The sequence below is a fragment of the Rhinatrema bivittatum genome, chromosome 2 (assembly GCF_901001135.1).
Source record: "Rhinatrema bivittatum chromosome 2, aRhiBiv1.1, whole genome shotgun sequence".
Classification (NCBI taxonomy): domain Eukaryota; kingdom Metazoa; phylum Chordata; class Amphibia; order Gymnophiona; family Rhinatrematidae; genus Rhinatrema; species Rhinatrema bivittatum.
The window spans coordinates 39490203-39510908 of NC_042616.1; the positions used below are offsets into that span (position 1 = coordinate 39490203).

At 46.9% G+C, this 20706-nt stretch overlaps 2 pseudogenes; both read left to right on the plus strand.

The window, feature by feature from the left end:
• The first annotated feature begins 218 nt into the window (after positions 1-218).
• LOC115083189 lies at positions 219-2211 on the plus strand (annotated as a pseudogene).
• Positions 2211-4586, plus strand: LOC115083887 (annotated as a pseudogene).
• Positions 4587-20706: the final 16120 nt, after the last annotated feature.

The window sequence follows — 20706 nt, forward strand, 5'->3', positions numbered from 1 at the left end:
GTTCATTGCTATTGCCCACCTGTACCTGTCTACAAGCAGCACCAGGCTCTATTATATATGATAGGGATCCATAGTCACCCTAATGCCATTCAGTGATTAGATGAAGCTATCTTCCTATATACGTCTCCCTCCATTGTTATAAATGTAGTAATCATACTCTCGCTTTTATGCACCAGAAGATGGATTCAGGAATAATAATGAGATGCAGAGAATGTGTGATGGGGCAGCAGACGGAAGAATGGAAAGAGAGAGACCACTCCAGAGACAGCCCAGGACCTTCAGCTAAGTATCCAGGAGGTATCAGTAGAATAACATCACCCAGGGGGAAAGAAGAAGTCCAGAAAGGAGAGAGTCCATATGCATGTTCTGAACGAGGAAGAAACTTCAACCTCTGCCCCAGTCTTGTAGAAACTCAGAGACTCAGTGAAGGAGAGACTCCATTTCAAAGTGCTGACACTTCAGAAAACTTCACCACAAACTTACAATCTGTTGAACAGCAAGAAATTATTGAATGTGGGAACAAGTTTCCTGAAAGGACAAGTCACACATCTATCCAACAATATCAGAAAAAGGAAAAAAACAACATTTACAGGTTCTGAAGAAGAGATAAGGACCCCTACGAATACAAAACTTACAGCACATGGAAAAGATCACCTAAAAAAGAAACCATTAAAATGCACTCAGTGTGAACAATGCTTTTTCTTCCAAGCTGAGATAGAAGGACATGTAAGAATTTACTCTGGAGAAAGACCATTTCAGTGCCCTGAATGTGAGGAGAGGTTTACTGAGAAATCAAACCTGAGAGAACAGAAACAAATTCACAGACAAGACCAACCTTGTAAGTGTTCTCAATGTGAAAAATGTTTCAGATATAGATCCTGGCTTAAAGTTCATCAGAGAAGTCATAAGGGAGAGAAGTCATTTATATGGTCCTGAATGGGATAAAGATTTATGTCAGAAATTTAGTTTAGGAAACACACAAATATTCACACAGGTACCAAACCATTTAAATGTTCTGAATGTGATAAATGTTTCGCTTAGAAAATCCCATCTTAAAAGCCACAAAACCATCCATACAGGCAAGAAACCATTTAAATGTTCTGAATGTGATAAATGTTTCGCACAAATGTCCCATCTGAATGTCCACAAAAGAATGCACACTGGTGAGAAACCATTTAAATGTTCTGAATGTGATAAATGTTTCACACAAATGTCATATCTCAAAAACCACAAAAGAATGCACACTGGTGAGAAACCATTTAAATGTTCTGAATGTGATAAATGTTTTGCTCAGAGCTCCACTCTTAAAAGCCACAAAGCCGTCCATACTCGTGAGAAACCGTTTAAATGTTTCGGAATGTGATAAATGTTTTGCTCAGATCGTCACGGTCTTAAAAGCCACAAAAGCCGTCCATACAGGTGAGAAACCATTTAAATGTTCTGAATGTGATAAATGTTTCAGGCACGTGTCCAATCTTATAACCCACAAAACCGTCCATACAGGTGAGAAACCATTTAAATGTTCTGAATGTGATAAATGTTTTTGCTCACATCTCCAGTCTTAAATACCACAAAACCCACCATACCGGTGAGAAACCATTTAAATGTTCTGAATGTGATAAATGTTTCGCAGAAATGTCAGCTCTTAAAGACATGAAACCATCCATACCGGCTGAGAAACCATTTAAATGTTCTGAATGTGATAAATGTTTTGCTAGACAATTCCATCTTAAAAGCCACAAAACCATCCATACAGGCAAGAAACCATTTAAATGTTCTGAATGTGATAAATGTTACTCACAAATGTCAGTTCTTAAAAGACATGAAACCATCCATACCGGCGAGAAACCATTTAAATGTTCTGAATGTGATAAATGTTTCGGTAGAATATCCATTCTTAAAACCCACCAAGCTGCCCACACTGGGGAAAAACCATTTAAATGTTCTGAATGTGATAAATGTTTTGCTCAGAGCTCCACTCTTAAAAGCCACAAAGCCGTCCATACTCGTGAGAAACCGTTTAAATGTTCGGAATGTGATAAATGTTTTGCTAAAAAATCCAGTCTTAAAAACCACACAACCATCCATACAGGTGAGAAACCATTTAAATGTTCGGAATGTGATAAATGTTTCACTCGAATGTCCAATCTTAAAAACCCACAAAACTGTCCACACTGGTGAGAAACAATTTAATGTTCTGAATGTGATAATGTTTTGCTCAAATCTCCGGTCTTAAATACCACAAAACCGTCCATACAGGTGAGAAACCATTTAAATGTTCTGAATGTGATAAATGTTTCAGGCACGTGTCCAATCTTATAACCCACAAAACCGTCCATACAGGTGAGAAACCATTTAAATGTTCTGAATGTGATAAATGTTTTGCTCACATCTCCGGTCTTAAATACCACAAAACCCACCATACCGGTGAGAAACCATTTAAATGTTCTGAATGTGATAAATGTTTCGCACAAATGTCAGATCTCAAAAACCACAAAAGAATGCACACTGGTGAGAAACAATTTAAATGTTCTGAATGTGATAAATGTTCCATCTCAATGTCCACAAAAGAATGCACACTGGTGAGAAACAATTTAAATGTTCTGAATGTGATAAATGTTTCACACAAATGTCATATCTCAAAAACCACAAAAGAATGCACACTGGTGAGAAACCATTTAAATGTTCTGAATGTGATAAATGTTTTGCTCAGAGCTCCACTCTTAAAAGCCACAAAGCCATCCATACTCGTGAGAAACCGTTTAAATGTTCGGAATGTGATAAATGTTTTGCTAAAAAATCCAGTCTTAAAAACCACACAACCATCCATACAGGTGAGAAACCATTTAAATGTTCGGAATGTGATAAATGTTTCACTCGAATGTCCAATCTTAAAACCCACAAAACTGTCCACACTGGTGAGAAACCATTTAAATGTTCTGAATGTGATAAATGTTTCACTCAACTATGCCATCTTAAAAACCACAAAACCATCCATACAAGTGAGAAACCATTTAAATGTTTTGACTGTGGTATCTGTTTCACTCAAATACTTAACCTTAATAAACACAAAAGAGTCCATAAGCATTGCAAAATGGTTTAAATGTTATGATTTTGGTAAATGTTGGAGACATAATTGCTTTAAGGAAGCAAAAAAGAATCCATATTAGTCTGATTCAGAGGAATTTCCAAGCACTCCCTGATATGTTACCTATGAAAATTACACTGTTGTGTTCCGTAGTTGGGGCACCCCACAACCGCGCCCCCCTACCTTAGCCGCAGCGTTCCTGCGCCGATCCTGGCCGTTGCTCCCGCACGGCCTCCCGAGCTGCCCGCGCAGGGGGAGCCGTCCTGCTCCCCCCTTGCGGCGTCTCTCCTCCGTGGGACAAAATCAAAGATGGCCGCCGCCTCTTCATTAGCCTTAAAGGGACATGATCCCTTTAACCAGGCTCAGCTGTTCCTTATGAGCTGGAGCAGAGGAAGTATAAAAGACTTCCTCTGCTCATTCCTTGACTTGGCATGTGGTGCAGTGCCTAAGTTGAAGGACACCTTGATCTGAAGATCGTGGGATTGAGTCCAACTCTCTGCGCCTCCAAGAATTGATTCCATGTTTGTGGTTGGTAGCCCACGCTCCCGTGGACTTCAGAACACTCGATTCCAAGCTTGGGGGTTCAAGCTCTCACATCTGCAGGACAATGATCCAGAACATCTGCAAGCTCAATGATCCTGTTCAGCTGCTCGCCCTCAGGACCTCACTCCTGTCAATCGGCTGTCCTCGACCATCTGCCCAGGGCTTCCGTTCCGCTCCAACTTGGCCTGTCCTCGATCGTCTGTCCTGGACTTCAGGTTCCTTCCGATGGCCGGAGACGTGGCCTGGTAGGATGAACATCAAGCATTGTCAGTGTGACTTCGCAACGTCCTTCGTTGATCAGGTCTGCTTGCTTCGGGGAGGTTCCAGTGTCTTGATTCCTGGTTCCTGCTTCGTCTTGGTGTTTCTGGTTCTTGACTTCGGCTTGGCTCACGGTGATTCTCTGGTTCCTGACTTCGGCTTGGCAAGTGGCGATTCTCTGGCATACAACTTTGGACTGGTGAGCTACGACCCTCTGGCACCCAATCTAGGACTCCTTCTCGACTACCGTCTCCAAGGGCCCACCTAAGTCCCAGCGGCCCGGGTCCCTACGGGCTCCTCCTGGGGGGACCGCGGGCTTCTAGGGTGAAGCTCCAGTCAGCCCTTGCACCGTCGCCTGACCTCTCTAAGGTCCACCTAAGTCCCAGCGGTCTGGGTCCGGGTCCTTACAGGCTCCTCCTGGGGGGACCACAGACTTCCAGGGGTGAAGACTCAGTTGCTCTTCATCCGCTTCTGTGGTTGCCTCAGTCTCCTGTGTCAGGGGTCAGCTGGTCCTGCCTTCTGTTCTGCCTTGCCACCCGGCGAGAGACTCTACGGAACCTCCGAAAGGTATCCCATCCTCCCGTCGGCCAAGGGTCCACAAGCCTGTGCATAATATAATTAATGCAAACTTTCCCATGTTATCTCCCACCCCCTTTTAATACCTTGTTCGCATGTTTTAATCGTTCAATGTAAAGCGCCATGCCTGGCGCCAGTTTATGTTACAATGTGAACCGATATGATATCCTGGATGAATGTCGGTATATAAAAATTTTAAATAAATAAATAAAATAACAGATTACCAAGTCCATGGACCCGGCAGAGGCATCTGCCTGCAAGGCCATTCCAGGAATGGCCCAGCACCTGGTAGGACCAGCAGAAAACCCTGGACGCCCTGGTCTCCTCAGTACAGAGTTTGAATCAGCGTTTTGATGCGTTAGGTCCGATGAATCCTACGCTGCCTTCCCTGCCTATGGCTTCTAGTGGTTGGCCAGCAGTTCGCATACCCACACCCCCATGGTTCTCCTGGGAACCTCGGGCCTGCAGGGGTTTTATGAACCAGTGCAATATGCACTTCTGCCTGCAGGCCGCTCTCTTCCCAGATGACGCCACCAAGACTACCTTTATCCTGGCTCTTCTTGAAGGGACGGCCCTAGAATGGGCTTCCCCCCTATGGGAATGGGACTATCCCGTTCTAAGGAAACTCAGGGAGTTTTGGAGTTGTTCCGAATAAACTTTGGGGACCAGCTCAAGACGTTTCGGCAGGGCCGAGACTACTGCAGTTATGTCAAGGCTCAAGGACATTGGCGGAATACGCCATCGACTTTCGGGCCCTCTCCTCAGAGCTCGGTTGGGGCTCCGACTGCCTCCACACCATTTTCTACCAGGGGCTGAGCCCCCGAATAAAGGACGAGCTCGCGTGGCGAGAGATACAGAGGTCCTTGATCGACTTGGCAGGCCGCATAGACCGGCGCCACCAGGAGCGTCACCAAGAGACCCAGAAAACATCTAAGGCCGCAACTCCGCCCAGACGCTCCCGACATTGACCCTCACCCAAGGGTAGGTTGGGAACTCCCTGCTCACTACCCGATGAACCCATGTATGTGGGACGTGGGAAGTTATCCTCCCGCGAACGCCATCGATGAATAAAGAAGGACCTCTGTTTTTATTGCGGCGCAGCGGGTCACCAAATAGCCACATGCCCTGCGAGGTCGGAAAACTCCCGTGCCTAGGACCAGGGGGAGGTCTCGTCCTAGGCTCAACTTCGTCTGCACCTCCACTAATGGTTCCAGTGGCGCTAATGTCACACGTGGGTGAGTTCCACACGTTAGCCCTGGTCGACTCAGGCGCCGGCGGCAATTTCATAATGCAGAAATTGGTGGAGCACCTAAAAATTTCACTGGCTTGCATCCCTGCTCCTCTAGTCATCTCCTCCATCCAAGGGAGACCCCTCCCAGGTCGCGTGACCCACATGACAGTTCCTACCCAGCTAAGGGTAGGGCTCCTTCATCGGGAAGAGCCTTATTCCACGTCCTGGAGCACTCGATGCACCCGGTAGTCTTGGGCCTCCCGTGGCTCCAAGAACACGGTCCCCAGTTCGACTGGAAGAGTTTACAGCTGAACCGTGTCATGGTAGATGCCTCCAACCTGTAATCCCAGTCTCCTACTCTGCGGCCTCCACCCGTCTTCCAGGCTTGCCAGAGCCTTATGCTTCATATGCGGATGTGTTTTCCGAAGCAAAAGGCCGAGATTCTGCCTCCTCATCGATCCTTCGATTGCGCCATCAATCTACTTCCTGGCACTGAGCCTCCTTGTGGGCGCACCTATGCCCTCTCGCCTGCGGAATATATCCAGGAAAACCTGGAGAGGGGCTTCATCCGGAAGTCTAAAGTCCCCCGCAGGGGCTGGATTCTTCTTCGTCAGAAAAAGGATGGTACATAGATTACCGGGGCCTGAATGCTATAACTTGTAAGGATCGCTACCCCTTGCCTCTCATCTCGGAACTCTTTGACCGCCTGCAAGGGGCAAGAATCTTTTCCAAACTGCATCTTCAAGGGGCTTACAACCTCATTCGAATTAAGGAAGGTGATGAGTGGAAGACGGCCTTCAATACCCGGGACGGCCACTATGAGTATTTGGTGATGCCATTCAGGCTTTGCAATGCTCCCGCAGTTTTCCAGAATACCATGAATGAAATATTCCGCGACCTTCTGTACCAATGTGTGGTGGTATATTTGGATCTGCCGCTCTCCAATGGCAACACAGTAATATGGGTGGTTGTCGACCGTTTTAGCAAGATGGTGCATTTCGTGCCTTTACCACGGTTGCCGTCCGCACCACAGCTGGCTCAGCTATTCGTCCAGCACATCTTCCGGCTTCATGGCCTGCCTAAGGGCATCCTGTCCGATCGAGGGCCTCAATTTACTGCTAATTCTGGAAGACCCTTGCCAGAAGTTCGACGTCACCCTAGATTACACGTCCGCTTATCATCCACAATCCAACGGTCTCGCAGAGAGGACAAACCAGACCCTAAAGCAATTTCTGCGTCTGTATGTTAATGAAAAACAAGACAACTAGGGCCAGCCTGTTACCCTGGGCTGAATTTGCACTGAATTCCCATATCTCAGCCGCTACGGGATCCTCCCTGTTTCAGATAGTGTATGGGAAGCAGCCACTGCCCGCCATTGCCTGTTCCCATCATGGTTGCGTCTCCGCCGATGATTTCCATGCAACGCGCCCTGATCAAGGCTGGTCAGGCAGCTAAGAGATACGCAAACCAGCACAGAAGGCCGTACCCGCCTCTCAAGCCGGGCCAAAAGGTTTGGTTGAGCTCGCAGTTCATCCGGGTGAAGCTGCCCTCAGCACGACTGGCCCGCGGTTCATCAGACCATTTCCCATCATCCGGCAAGTGGGTGCTGTCTCGTATCATTTCGTCTCCCTCCATCCCTCAAGATTCACAACACGTTCCACGTCTCCCTACTGAAGCCTCTGGTTTTGTCTTGGCCTTCCAGCACGCCTCCGACCCCGCAACCTGTGGCCTCTGAAGATGACCTCACCTATCAAGTCCGAGAGGTTCTAGATGTAAGGAAACACAGGAAGAAATGGGAGTACCTGATAGCGTGGGAAGGCTTTGGTCCCGAGAAGAACTCCTGGGAACCCCTGGCTAATATCCTGGACCGGAGTTTTGCTGGAGGCAGTTCCACAAGGACCATCCAGCTAAACCCAGGCCTCCGGGGAGACGCCCTAAAGAGGGAGGTACTGTTGTGTTCCACGGTCGTGGCACCCCACGACCGCGGCCCCCTACCTTAGCTGCGGCGTTCCTGCGCCGCGGGAGCCCCGGGAAGGGCTCCGATCCTGGCCGTTGCTGCCGCACGGCCTCCGAGCTGCCCGCTGCAGGGGGAGCTGTCCTGCCTCCTCACCACCCGACAAGAGACCCTACGGAGCCTCTGAAAGGTCTACCATCCTCCCATCGGCCACGGGTCCACGAGCCTGGGCATAACATACACATGATGACCTTCAGAAGGAGGCTCTCTTTGGCACAATGCAAGTACTAAGAAGGGTATTATTTGTAAATTTGAGATACAGATCATTTCTAACCTAACCTGGCTATGAATTAGGTTGATTCCTGTCCAGATCATTGCAAAATAAACTGATTTAGAGAAACTGCCCCATACAACAGCATGAAATGAGCCATGTGAAACAGAGACCATATAAATGCTCTGAATGTGACAATATACATAGTCACACAGTAAGGACGGTAGAAATGGACCAAATGGTCCATCCAGTCTGCCCAGCAAGCTTCTTATGGTACTATTTGCTGCGCCATGCAGCTTAGCCCCCAGTTTCTTTAAGGGTAGTAACTGCCGCTGCCTGCAGTTATCCCCAAGCCTTAGGATAACCCATAAAGAATGTAGTGCTAGCGCCATTTTTACGGGGTGATGAACCTTCTTGAAAATTCAGACAGTGCTGCCTGATCTGCTTTGCTTATGGACTTGTCCTGTATTTTTTCCCTTATGTCTGTGCATCAGTGTCCCAGACTGTAAAACTCAGGGATCATGTTGATTGTCTCTGAATCCAATTCCTCTTTCCTGCCACTCCCCCCTCACTATCAAAGCAGAGAGCGATTGTTGCAGTTGTGTTAAAAGCAGGGAGACTTATTGGTTAAGGGTAGTAATCCCCATGCTTTCTGTTAAGGGTAGCAACTGCTGTTCCGTGCAGGTTACCCCCGTGCTTATCAGTTCCCCAGAATTGAAAGTCTGGGCCCTTGTTGCTTGTGGTCTGAATCCCATTTCTCTTTTCCCTGCTGATGGAGTGGAGACCTGGGTTTTATTTGCATGAAAAGCATCAGACTTATTGGTTAAGGCTCGTAACTGCCGCACCGAGAAAATGACTCCCATGTACCCTTTTCCTCACTTCCATCCTCGAGCCTTTAGGGATTCTCAGTGTTTATCCCATGCCCCTTTGAAATCTTTCACTGTTTTTGCTTCACCACCTCCTCCAAAAAGAGATCACGTGAGGCAGTGAGGGGAACAGATGTAGGTTTCCCTCTCCGCGCCTACCCCCCTACATCTAACCCCATCCACGACTTTTATCACTGAGAGACAGAATTCGCCGGCTAATTTCTTTCTTTTTTATAACTAACTACCTTTATTTTGAGACCGATTCCGACTCAAGTGGTGGCGAAAAGAAAGAGAAAAAGAGCGAGACAAAAAACCGCGGCCCAGACCCGCCCTCCCCACCCGCGATGGAACTGCCTGGAGGGATGCATGCCCCGACGGACATTGCTAACATTAAGATGGCCATTAGTGAAGCATTGGGGACCTGAATTGATAGCAGTTGCGGAAAAACTATTTGAGCTTTCGTCACTCTGAACGGGTATGAAACTCGGTTCACTGAGGCGGAACAACGGATATTGGTTACGCAAGATGGCCTACTCTCCGCCCAAGCGAAATCACAGCTCTCAAGGCTTTGCTTTCCACACACGCAACCCGCATAGAGGATCTTGAAAATCGCTCCCGAAGATCCAACCTCCGTTTCATCGGATTGCCTGAAAGCATCAGAGAGCAAGATCTATCCACCTTTTTGGAATCATGGCTCCGGGACGAACTCGGCCTTGCCGACGCCTTTGGGCCCCTGAGAATTGAGAGGGCGCACCGCTTGGGCCTGCGAAGGAAGAATCAGACTCGGCCCCGAGCTGTAATCGCAAAATTGCGATGGAGATTCTGCGAGCGATCCCGGGCGGGTCACCAGCTTAAGCATAAGAATCAGCGCGTGCTAGTTTTTCAAGACTTTTCAGCTGGTGTCTCGGCTGTGCGCAAGGCGATGGCTCCTCACTGCTCCCAACTCATCGGCATGGGCGTAAAAGCTGCCGCGATATTTCCAGATCGCTAAGAGTGACCACGGATGCAGGCACTAAATAGCTAGAGACGGCGCAGGAAGCGCACGCTTATGTGCAGAAGCAGTGCGCTATTTCATCTGGTAAGCCAACCTGAAATCGAGCTGTTCTGAGCGGCACGACGAAGGCTAAACGCCGGGGAGTCGGCGTTGAGTCCGGCAATGAACCTTTTTGCTTTCTCGCCGCTACCTGTCCCTTTCCCCCTCATAGACTACTTGACATAGCGCCGAGGGCCATGGACATGGCCGACGAAGGGGCGGAGGGCACCGCGGGAGATGTTGAAGGCCATTCTACTTCGACGCGCCCTCTCTCAGCCTGTTGAGCCTGACCTACCTTTCTTCTTAGGACTGGGGGTTTTTTTTTTGGGTTCCCGCTACTCTCCTTCGGATCTGGAATGTGCAGAAGCACCCTTTTTTTTCCCCTTAGGAATTGCTTCTGGACTATCGGGCCCACTGGAAGTTTTTTTTTCTTCTTTTCATCACCACTTCGAGTTCATCGCGAGGCCGGCGGTGGCGCTTTGCGGCAGGTACGGACACTCTGCTGCAGAGATTTCTCATCCGAGCTGCCTATGCACTCCGGACACAGGTTTTCCTTCTCTCTGCTGCTGTTTTGGAGAAGGGGACTGGGCCATGATGCAGACCTTGAGGCAGAGTGGAGTACAGGCCGGTACCCCTGTTGGTTACTACTATTTGTTCGGAGGCCTATTCCCCTTTATTCCTTCCTGTGTAGGGTTTGGGGTGCCACCTTCCAGTCTGGCGCAGAGCGAGGGTTCAGCTCTTGTCTAAATGACTGCGAGTGCTTTTGGGGCCTTTGACATCATCCCCGTGCCTTGGATCAGCAGCAGAGAATAAGGATCGAGGAGGGACTGGTTGTCCCCCCTTCGGGAGGGACTGTTTGACCCCCTATATGCTGAGAAACATTGGGGGTTTTTTGTTTACTTGGGCTCACTCCTGAGGAGACTGGGTTGGGGTTTTGTGGGGGAAAGCATCCTAAGAGCTGTGGTGTAAGATGACTTAATCCTTTTTATTTAGAAGTTCCTGTAAGTTTTAAGTCCAGTTCCGCTGTTTATTACTGCTTTCCCAGTCTAAGTTGGGAGATTTCCATTGCACTTCAGGTTTGTGACAGGGCCGGCGCTAAGATGAATCTGTCTGTGGGGGTGGAAGGGTGGGGAGAAGTGAAGGTATTTTGTATTGTGGGAAGAGAGGGGGTTAGGGGTTGGGCACGGGGAGGGAAAGGACCGGGGGACAGATGGAACAGGGGAGGGGGGTAGAAGGGGAAAAGTGCAGGTGTGATATTTTTACTTCTTCATAATAGGTGATGCACCCCAAGCGAGCACTCACACTTATGTCTCTGGAGGGGGGGGGGGGGCTCGGCTGGGAAGGCCTTTCCCCAGGCCTCCAGGATCCTTCCCCCTTAAATAATTTAAGGGGGAAGGATCTCTACCCCTCACACGCGCATAGTCTCCCGGAATGTGCGCGGGATCCGTACCCCGATCAAACGTTCAAAGGCGCTGAGTACCCCTCCAAAGGAAGTCGGCGGATATTGCCTCCCTACAAGAGACGCACCTTTCTGACTCTGAACATGTGAAACTGAGTAAGACATGGGTGGGGGAGGTTGCGGTTTGCCGTCAGCCACTACTTGGTCGGCTGGCGTGGCCATTTTCTTTAATAAACGTCTTCCATTAAGATTTTGAAAGAAATTAAGGACCCAGAAGGCTGATTTCTTATATTGGTGACTGAGTTATATAATAAAACACTGGTGCTGTGCAATGTGTACGCCCCCAATCAATATCATCCCAGATTTTTCCAGGTAATTTACCAGGCATTTACTTCCCTATATTGGCCGAGATAGTGATCCTTGGAGGAGACTTCACTGCTATTCGGGACCCGCAGTTGGATTCCTCCCAAAACCGCCGCACTGAGGCAGAGATGGGGAAAGGCCCAACTTTATTAGAAAATACATCCGGGGAGAAGGAGTTTACCCACACCACTTCCTCCTTGTAAGTAGCCACGCGTTTTCTCAAATGTTGGAGATATAATAATTTCGGATCGCTCTCCGGTGTGGATCGATGAAACTCTCCCTGCAGCTCGGATCTGGAAGTTCCCTTATTACTTAGCTCTTTCCAGTAGTACTTGGTGGGAAACTCTAAATCAAGAGCATCGCGACCAACCCATACTTTTTTGGTATACAGCTAAGGCGGTTCTTAGGGGAATATATTTGCCTAATTGGCAGGTGCTAAGAAGGTTTTAATCAGCGAATCCTGTCACTTAGTGCAGAACTGCGTAAACTAAGGGCCACCTGCTTCAGTCCAACACGCCCAGGGCTCACAGCAGATATATCTCTGTGCAGTGTGCGCCTAGCACCCTCCTCCATCAGCGGGCCAAGAAAGGTTTGCTCTGTTATCAGTTCAAGCTGTATCAATACAGCAATAAAGCAGGCAAATCCATGTCCCATTTGATTAGATCCTCTCATGGTAACCGGTATGTCTCCAGCGTACGGAATCATACTGGGCAGGTGGAAACCAACACACAGACTATCTTGCGGCTATTTCGTGATTATTATATGAAATTATACCCACCTGAGGGATGGTCTTGAGGAAGCCTGTGCTCAATTTTGTGCTACCATCAACCTTCCCCGCCTTATTGGGCCTCAAAAGGAGGCGCTCAATTCTCCCATAACTACTGCCGAAATCAAATCAGCCATTTATCAGTCTAAATGACTTAAGGCCCCTGGACCCGACGGGTTTTCGGCCGAATTTTATAAATGCCTCATGGACAAAATAGCCGCTCCACTGTCGTTGGTATTCACTCAATTAATTGAGGTGGGTAGCTACCCACCAAATATGAATCAGGCCCACATAACTCTCATTCCAAAGGCCGGTAAAGACCTTTCTTCCCCTGCTTCTTATTGCCCGATCTCCCTGCTCAACTTCAATCAAAAACTGTTGGCCAAAATTATGGCTGACCATCTGGCGGCCTTTCTCCCCTCCTTACATAAGAACATAAGAAATTGCCATGCTGGGACAGACCAAGGATCCATCAAGCCCAGCATCCTGTTTCCAACAGAGGCGAAAAAACCAGGCCACAAGAACCTTGATAGGGAGTAGTCAAGTGGGTTTTATACAAAAGCGGTATGGCCTTCTCTAATATTCGATGAGTATTAGTAGCCATGGAAATGTCACCATATGCAAACCCCGTATCTGGCTCTCAGCTTTGATGCGGAAAAAGCATTTGAACGGGTGGAATGGAACTATTTGTTCTACATTTTGCGACAGATGGGCTTTGAGGGTTTTTTTTATCGAGCAATCCACCTCTTGTACAACGACCCAAGGCAATACTTCTGGCTAACCGGTAGCAATCTCAACCACTGGACACTGGGAGGGGTACAAGACATGGCTGTCCCCTCTCCCCCTTGCTGTTTCTTTTACAATTGGAGCCCCTCTTGCTAGTTCTCCAGGTGCACCGCATGTTTAAGGGCATACGCTTTCAATCTGAAATTTTTAAGTATGCTGCCTTCGCTGATGACCTTCTCGTTTTCCTTACTGATCCCCAGGCTTTGCTCCCCCCCTCTTCTTACGTTGCTCGAGACCTTTGGGGTGTTTTCTGGCCTTCGGCTGAAGGTGGACAAGTCCTCGGTGCTGGCGCACCCTGAGACCCTAAAGGAACAATGGTCCGATACCTTTCCTCTTCAATGGGCGGGTGACCTCCTTCGATGCTTGGCGATACAGTTGTCTAAAGATCCCAAATTGAGCTATCAGGTCAACGTCCCACCTTTATTGCACCATACAGTAAAGGCCCTATCTACCTGTAAAAATCTGCCCTTATCCCTGTGTGGCCGAGTTAATGTCTTTAAGATGGTCCTGCTGCCTAAATGGCTATATCTTTTTCAAAACTTGCCCTCCACCTTAAGGCCACGGACCTGAATGTGATAAATCGCTCCCTCTGGAAATTTCTGTGGAGGGGTGGGAGGGCTCGCCTCCCCCTCTCCTGGTTACAGGAGCAGTGGGGGATAGGCGGTTTGGGAGTGCCAAATTTGGCACTGTATAACTTGGCCAGTACTTATGGGTGGCCAGGGATTGGTTAAATGGCACTTCTTCCCATTCTAATCTTATGGCGGGTAGTGCTTTAACGGCCCCGCTGGATGTTAAATATGTTCTCCAGATGGCTTCCAACCCTTTTAACTCAGTCTATTATTGTGAAGCCGATTCGGCAAGCTTGGGTCCTATTTACTAAGCACCTGCGAGTGCCTCGAGTCAGCGCATGCTTACTACCTGTGATTGGCAATGAGGATTTTTCTCCGGGTTCCCAATCATCAGCATTTGGGGAATGGCTTATCAAAGGTATTTACACGGGTGGGGAGGCTGCTATCGTTCTCTGAACTCTGCGAATATTATGGCCTGGGTTTGGGACATACTTTCCCCCTATTTACAAATTGTACATTACATTCGCTCTCTACCTTGCCGGCCTTTCTACGCTCCTCTGTCTTTCAAGCCCTAGACTCCTTATTAATGTTGGAAAAACAGGAGCCCCCCCTCGCTGCCTACTTATTATAAAGGATTGCGACAGAAGGGACGGGTGGATATTCCTGCGGTACTGGCTGATCGTTGGACTAGCGATGGGGACATCGTGGTTACACCCTCGATCATTCGGCCTGTTATACCAAAGTGGCCAGGATCTCGTATAACATGTACTACCGTGAGCTGCAGTACAAGTTTTGGGGGAGAGCGTACATCTCTGCAGAGATAGCTTACCAACTGACTATCGCCCCCACTGCGCAATGCCAGCAATGTAAAACGGTGGTGGGCATGCTGACACATGCCTTTTGGTCCTACCCGGCTGTTAAATTGTTTTGGAAACGGGTGGCGGGATACTTGGCCACAATTTTACACATATCAATTCCAATAGCCCCACTGTGGCTTCTCTATGGCTGTATTTCCCCCACCCCTCGTATACGAGATCCTGGTACTCGATTACTGACACACAAGGCTTGTCGGGTGGGGAAGCGGGTAATACTGTCCGACTGGCGAGGTGAGGATCCCCTGTCTTTTTGGACTTGGAGAAACCAATTTCATGCTATGATGACTATAGACAGTCTGTTACCAAACAGTTCACCAATGCATCGGAGGAGGTTCCTCTCCATCTGGGACTCATACATACAGGCTCTTCCCCAGCGAGCCAGAAGCCGCATACTCAATGTGTGAGGGTCTCACTTGATTCCCAGCGATGAGTGGGTTCGCCGTCTGCAACCACTGCTTGGGCTGCAACAGATATGCTGAAGGCTTGCTACCTGCATGATGGAAAAGGGGGGGAGGGGGGGAGACATATAAAGGGGGGATGCTGGGAGGGGGGGCCTGCACTTGTTGAACTACATTGTACATTAGGGGGGGTGTATCAGACCACAATACCCCTCTTTCTGATTGACTGACTGCGGACCTTTGTTTATTTGTAGTTTGTATTGTGTTGCATAAAAGCCAATAAAATCATTTATACATAAACCACCTCCTCCAGAAGGGCATTCCAGGCCTCCACCACCCTCTCCGTGAAAAAATATTTCCTGATTTTGGTTCTGAATCTTCCCTCCCTAAGTTTCATGTCATGACCCCTAGTTCTGATTTCCTTCCAACGGAAAAGGTTTGAAGTTCATGCATCTTTAAAACCTTTCAGGTATCTGTAGGTCTGTATCCTATCTCCCCTGCACCTCCTCTCTTCCAGGCTATACATATTCAGAACCTTCAGCCTCTTCTCATTTTATTTTATTTATTTATTTTAATTTCTTATATACCGGCATTCGCGATGGGAGTCGCATCATGCCGGTTTACAAATAACAGGGTGTGATAAAAGTATAAATACTTAAAAAAAAACTTCTCATAGGTCTTCCAATACTGATCATGTCACGTGGAAGCTAATATCATTCGGCTCGCTCTGTCTTAATAAATAATTATCTTTCTCACCCTAATACGTTATCTCTAAGAGGTAATGATGTGTTACACTAATTTGACATGGGGCGCTGGGAGAGAGAGTGAACTATAAGGGAACTTCTTATTAATTCACAATTGTGATGCCCTAAGCTTCCCATCCTTCTCCACTCATCTCTTCTCCGCATACCTACCCCTTCCTCCTTTACATTGCCTACCCCATCCCCCCCTTTTTCCCTTCTTTTTCCATTCATACTTTCTTATATTCAGAGCACGAATTTGTATATACCTTCCTCGTTTTCATTTCTATTTTCATTTTCGTTATTTGACTTAAATTATTTTAGTTATTTCCTGTTACAACCTACTCCATATGCTATTTGCATATAGTTTTGTTTATCAAATTGTTCTATGTATCACTGTTCGTTCCAATGTAACCGGGGTGAAGGCATGTGCTAAACCTCGGTATATAAAAGCTTCAAATAAATAATAAATAAAATATATCCCCCAATCAATACCCCTGGGGTTCCTACGTTCAAAATCAAGTCCCTCATTTCCTGTTAAAAAGTGAATGGTCCTGCCTGCAAATTCAGCTCAGCATAAAGAAAAGCAATCAGGTAGTTCTCAGGGAACAGGACTGCAATCAGATTACTCTGTCCTTGGTATTGCACCCGGGCACATAAAAATGATTAGTCCCCAGGTAATGCAATTTCTTAACGAGACGCTGCCGAGACGCTACCTTCCCAACACGTTATCTCTCTGGGAAACTTGGTGAATGTCCCAGAAAGCAGGGGAATTTCAGTTTTATGTCAGCCACTAAATGCTGTGATCTTTTTATTGATTGAAGGCCAATGCTTCATGCTAGGTGAATTAAAATATAGCTCATTTAACTCCAATCTAGCTAAGCAGGTAGAACAGATGTTATAAGGCATTAGATATAAATATATGATATCAGGTAGACTTTTATGTGTCTCTGTCTATATTTTGTTTTTACATTCTTAAGAAATAGACATTATGTGCTCTTTATCTGTGTATCTGATTTTTTTTTAATTCTTTGATGTTATGTGCACTGTTTTCCAAATACTTGAATTTATTTTATAATTCCTTTTTGTAAACAAAAGGTATAAATATGTTGTGAATTCTAAACTTGGGACTGCTCATCTAATCTATCATCAGATAGCAGTCCTCTCAGGACACAGCATCTAACCTATAGGTGATATATCCTTCTTTTCTTATTCTGTATCCTTCTAAGAGAAGACTTGATCAATTGCCTTATATGTAATAAATAAGCATATATTTTTACTGAATACTTTGTCTGATTTACTGAGTTGCTCTGTCTTAATAAATAATTATCTTTCTCACCCTAATACGTTACCTCTAAGAGGTAATGATGTGTTACACTAATTTGACATGGGGCGCTGGGGAGAGAGAGTGAACTATAAGGGAACTTCTTATTAAAGATTTTCTCACCCAGTACTACCAGACAGAATATAGAAACATAGAAACATAGAAATGACGGCAGAAGAAGACCAAATGGCCCATCCAGTCTGCCCAGCAAGCTTCACACACTTTTTCTCTCATACTTATCTGTTTCTCTTAGCTCTTGGTTCTATTTCCCTTCCACCCCCACCATTAATGTAGAAAGCAGTGATGGAGCTGCATCCAAGTGAATATCTAGCTGATAAGTTAGGGGTAGTAGGGGTAGTAACCGCCGCAATAAGCAAGCTACACCCATGCTTATTTGTTTTACTCAGACTATGTTATACAGCCCTTATTGGTTGTTTTTCTTCTCCCCTGCCGTTGAAGCAGGGAGCTATGCTGGATATGCTTGAAGTATCAGTTTATTCTTCTCCCATGCTGTTGAAGCAGAGAGCCATGCTGGATATGCATCGAAAGTGAAGTATCAGGCACATTTGGTTTGGAGTAGTAACCGCCGTAACAAGCCAGCTACTCCCCGCTTTGTGAGTGTGAACCCTTTTTTCTTCTCCCCTGCCGTTGAAGCAGAGAGCTCTGCTGGATGTGTGTAGTATCAGTTTTTTCTTCTCCCCTGCCGTTGAAGCAGAGAACTATGCTGTATTTGCATAGAAATTGAAGTAACAGGCTTATTTGGTTTGGGGTAGTAACCGCCGTAACAAGCCAGCTACTCCCCCCTTTGTGAGTGCAGATCCTTTATTCCACATTTCCTCTTGCTGTTGAAGCTAGAATGACGTTGGAGTCACAGTAAGCATGTGTACGTTTATTGAATAAGGGTATTGTCTCCAGGCATTAGCCATCATTCTGGCGAGTCACCCACTCTTCATTGGCGGCCTCTTGACTTTATGGATCCACAGTGTTTATCCCACGCCCCTTTGAAGTCCTTCACAGTTCTGGTCTTCACCACATCCTCCGGAAGGGCATTCCAGGCATCCACCACCCTCTCTGTGAAGAAATACTTCCTAACATTGGTTCTGAATCTTCCTCCCTGGAGCTTCAAATCGTGACCCCTGGTTCTGCTGATGTTTTTCCTACGGAAAAGGTTTGTCGTTGTCTTTGGATCATTAAAACCTTTCAAGTATCTGAAAATCTGTATCATATCGCCTCTGCTCCTCCTTTCCTCCAGGGTGTACATATTTAGATTCTTCAATCTCTCCTCGTACGTCATCCGATGAAGATCCTCCACCTTCCTGGTCGCCCTTCTCTGTACCGCTTCCATCTTGTCTTTTTGTAGATACGGTCTCCAGAACTGAACACAGTACTCCAGGTGAGGCCTCACCAAGGACCTGTACAAGGGAATAATCACTTCCCTTTTCTTACTCGATATTCCTCTCTCTATGCAGCCCAGCATTCTTCTGGCTTTTGCTATAGCCTTGTCGCATTGTTTCACAGACTTCATATCATTAGACACTATCACCCCAAGGTCCCTCTCCTGCTCCGTGCACATCAGCCTTTCCCCCCACATCGAATACAGTTCATTCGGGTTTCCACTCCCCATATGCATGACTTTGCACTTCTTGGCATTGAATCTCAGCTGCCATATCTTCGACCACTCTTCCAGTTTCCTTAGATCCCGTCTCATTCTCTCCACTCCTTCCGGCGTGTCCACTCTGTTGCAGATCTTAGTGTCATCCGCGAAAAGACAAACCTTGCCTTCTATCCCGTCTGCAATGTCGCTCACAAAGATATTGAACAGGACCGGTCCCAACACCGATCCTTGCGGTACACCACTTAAAACCGCTCTCTCTTCAGAGAAGGTTCCATTTACCATCACACATTGTCTTCTGTCCGTCAACCAATTTGCAATCCAGGTCACCACCTCGGCACTCACTCCCAAGCTTCTCGTTTTATTCACCAGTCTCCTGTGCGGAACCGTGTCAAAAGCTTTGCTGAAATCCAAGTATATGATATCGAGCGCTCTTCCTCGATCCAATTCCTTGGTTACCCAGTCAAAAAAGTCAATCAGATTTGTCTGACAGGATCTTCCCCTGGTGAATCCATGTTGCCTCTGGTCCATCAATTCTCCGGACTGTAGATAGTTCACTATTCTCTCTTTCAGCAGTGACTCCATTACTTTTCCCACCACCGAAGTGAGGCTGACCGGTCTGTAGTTGCCAGCCTCCTCCCTGTTCCCACTCTTGTGAAGCGGGACCACCACCGCTCTTCTCCAATCACTCGGCACCACTCCCGTTTCTAGGGATCTATTGAACAGGTCACACAGCGGAGCCGCCAGAACATCTCTGAGCTCCCTCAATATCCTTGGATGAATCCCATCAGGCCCCATGGCTTTGTCCACTTTCAGGTTCTTTAGCTCTTCCCACACATTTTCTACTGTAAAAGGATTTTCATCTATTCCACTTCCCACCAGTTTTTTGTTGTGTAGAGATGGTCCTTCTCCAGGGTCTTCTTTAGTGAACACAGAGCTGAAGTATTCGTTTAATATTTCTGCCATTTCTTCGTCTCCCTCCACACATTGATCATTACCACCTTTCAATTTCACTATACCACTTTGGATCTTTCTCTTTTCGCTGATGTATCTGAAAAATGTTTTGTCACCATTTTTTATCTCGTTGGCAATCCTCTCTTCCGCTTGACTTTTTGCCAACTTGATTAATTTCTTTGTCTCCCTCAGTTGATACAAATATTCTTCTTTGTGTTCCTCCCTTTGGGATCTTTTATATGTCTTGAATGCTGTTCTTTTAGCTTTAATTTTGTCAGCCACCTCCTTTGAGAACCAGATAGGTTTCAATTTTCTTTTGCTTTTCTTTACATTTCTAACGTATAGAGCAGTTGCCTTGGCGATTGCTCCTTTTAGATTGGTCCACTGCTGATCCACATCTCTCTCGTTCTCCCATCCTTTAAGTTCTTCCTCCAGGTACTTCCCCATTTCCTCAAAGTCTGTGTTTTTGAACTGTAAAACTCGGGTCTTTGTGGTTCTTTTCCCTATTCTTTTAGTGATATTAAACCATACCGTTTGATGATCACTGCTGCTGAGGTGGGCACCCACCTGGACATCTGAGACATTATCTGCATTAGTGAGCACTAAGTCGAGTATAGCTCCTTCTCTGGTGGGTTCCAACACCATTTGTTTGAACAAAGATACTTGCAGGGCATCCACTATCGCTCTGCTATTTTTAGTTTCTGCAGATGGGATTTTCCAGTCTACATCTGGCATATTAAAGTCACCCACGATCACCACTTCTCCCTTCTTACCTATCTTATGGATGTCTTCAACCAGATCTCTGTCCAGCTCTTCCTTTTGGTTTGGAGGCCTGTAAACCACTCCAATAAAAATGGACGCTCCGTCATCTTTTTTTAGGTCGACCCATAGTGCTTCTTCCTTACCCCAACTTCCTTGTAGCTCAGATGCTTGGATGTTGTTTCTGACATAAAGAGCCACACCTCCCCCTTTTCTATCCTCTCTGTCCTTCCTTAACAAGTTGTAGCCTGGTATTGTTGTATCCCAATCATGAGATTCTGTGAACCATGTCTCTGTGATAGCAACAATGTCCAATTCTGCCTCAGCCATTAGGGCCTGCA